Below are 2,442 nucleotides of genomic sequence, written 5' to 3' on the forward strand. Positions count from 1 at the left end.
TCAACATTCCTCATTTTAACGCAGTGGGAAGAGTTCTCATAAAATGAATCAGCTGCTGTTTTAATAACTGATTAATCATTGAATCATTTTTCCAGGAAACGCTCAGATATAAGGTTTTGCTAATGTTGTTGCTCTTACATTAGAGTAAATAGGAATGCACGATAATTATTAGGACAGATAAATTATCGGTTGATGATGGGAAATTTCCATTTTTATGCATTCTCCACATAATTAAATTACATCAGATAAATTATCTATTAATATTAATGGATTTTAAATTCTTATGCAAAATGTTTATTTGGCTTTAACCTTACTAGAAAAAAATAATTAACATTTGACAAGATTCAGAAAGAAGAAAAAAAAAGCAATTAATTTGCCTTCAATATAAGAGATGTTCCTTTATTGATCCCCTGTAGGAGAAAGTCACATTTGGCCCAGCAGCATGGGGAAATGTAGTGCAGAGTGGAGAAAGGGTAAAAATACAATAAAAATCAATTTATTTTGACAGTGAGACACTGCAGCGACTGTATAGCGTTCATAAATAGCTCGAGCATTCCTAACATAACTGTAAAATGTTGCTGTACTTTTTGTTCCATCAACACTAACAGCAGGGTGAGAGAAGAGCAGATTTAATGTTTCAAGGGAAATGGCAGCATGATTACAGTCTTTAAATACCTTAAAGAAATTATTCAATCTGAAATGATTTGTTCCTGGCAGACGTGCTGTTGGCTGAGCGTGTGTCTAATACAAGGTCTTAACTTTCATAAGCTCCAGGGGCAATAAATGATTTCACTGAATGTTGTCACAGTTGGTGAAATTGAAAACCGGAGCTGCCGCTTAAAAGCAAAGCAGCCAGTTTGTTTCCTGCAAAGAGACAGAAAAAATGTGTTATTGTCGCCTGCTGAACTCAGAACTACAATTTAGCTCTAAATGGGAATAAATAGAGACGTTTTTCTCACCTCTGATGAATGGATGAGTGATGGGCTGAGTCATCAGCGCAGAGAAATAAATAGCTGTATTTGTACTGTAAAGTATTGTATACAGAATATGTATAAAGAGTCGTATGTATTGGGGCTCTGTAAGGTCAGAGGTCAGTCTGAGCTGATACAGATGTTGTTGCTGCCTGTTGGGGGAAACACAACTGAACGTAATCATCAGAGATCAGTGATTGGGTTGTAGATGAAACCTGGGAAAATGATGCTTTCTCCCTCCATCCCTACACCATATGGTTAGATCTTCCACTCAGCTCATCGGCCCTCTCATCACTGTCACCTATCAATCCAATCACTTTATGATGCTGCCGTTGTCATATTTGGAGACGCGGTCATGTGTAAACGTGTACAATCGGGGACTGGAATAGAAACCTGAGGTGTGCCGGTTCTGAGAACTGGCCTGTCGGGAAATCAAGTAGTCAGTAAATTTAGATTTGTTTGTTAATTTACAGATATGTTGTATAATTATGGAGGTTTTCACAACAAATACGTTGAATAAATGTTGTTTATCAGTGTATAAGCATTGGTACATCTGGTAAAACCCTGTCCAAATACAGTTTTTCATCAGTGGAAAACAGCAATCAATCTACTCATATTTGCCTAAAATAATGAGTCTCTTATTACAGTTTTAATGACACATAAAAAATATGAAAAAACAATAATCACCCAGCCACTGTCTCTCCGTAACGTGCGTAAAGATTGCTGGTCAACAGTCGCCTATCACTACCATCCAAGCCAAGCAGTCTCACTTTTTGCACACCCGCGCGCCAACTGAAACTCGTTATGAACACCTGGAAGAGTCAAGAACTGTTGGTTGTTGTTGTTGTTGTTGTTGTTGTTGTTTAACAATAGTGAGGGAGCTATAGCTGGAGCTCTTGGCCCTCACTATCTCAGGCTGGGTTACACACACCTCGGTGTGTAAAAACTACAGGTTTATCAACTTCTTTCTAAAATGCCAAAATTGGGAACAATTCAATTTTTAAAATAGTTGCATTTTCTGTCAATACACTAATCGATTATTAATTAATCATATATCACATCTCTCTGGAAAAGTTTACTCAGATGGAGTGTCTCTGTCTGTCTGTCTGTCAGTTTTATCAGAACACGCCACACATCGTCCACATTTCTCCTGTTTTCATTCTGTGAGGGATTTCATGGCTGGACAAGAATAACTTACTTACAGCAGAGTTACTTTATTTATTTGGATTGTATCTCCTCCGTTTCTGACTCACAGCTCCGCTTAAGAAGCTGCAAGCTGCTGAATGTTAATTCACAAACCTGGACAGATAAAACTATCTGCCCAAATATCAGCGTTACATCAGGACATTGGTACTCTCCTATAGCTGCTGGAAGTCCGCTTGTGCAAAAAAAAGGGTATTTTTCACTTTTTTTTTTGATTAAGGTTTTCTGACTTTAAAAAGAAAAAATTAGTTGACTAATATAAGTCCTG

At 37.4% G+C, this 2,442-nt stretch overlaps 1 protein-coding gene across 1 annotated transcript in view; it reads left to right on the forward strand.

Annotated features, from left to right (window-relative positions):
* LOC118336472 overlaps nt 1–2,442 on the forward strand; it is a 744,338-nt gene that overhangs the window by 585,718 nt on the left and 156,178 nt on the right. The window lies entirely within an intron of this gene.

The sequence above is a fragment of the Morone saxatilis genome, unplaced genomic scaffold (assembly GCF_004916995.1).
Source record: "Morone saxatilis isolate NCDOM2014 unplaced genomic scaffold, NCSU_SB_2.0 Contig24, whole genome shotgun sequence".
Lineage (NCBI taxonomy): Eukaryota > Metazoa > Chordata > Actinopteri > Moronidae > Morone > Morone saxatilis.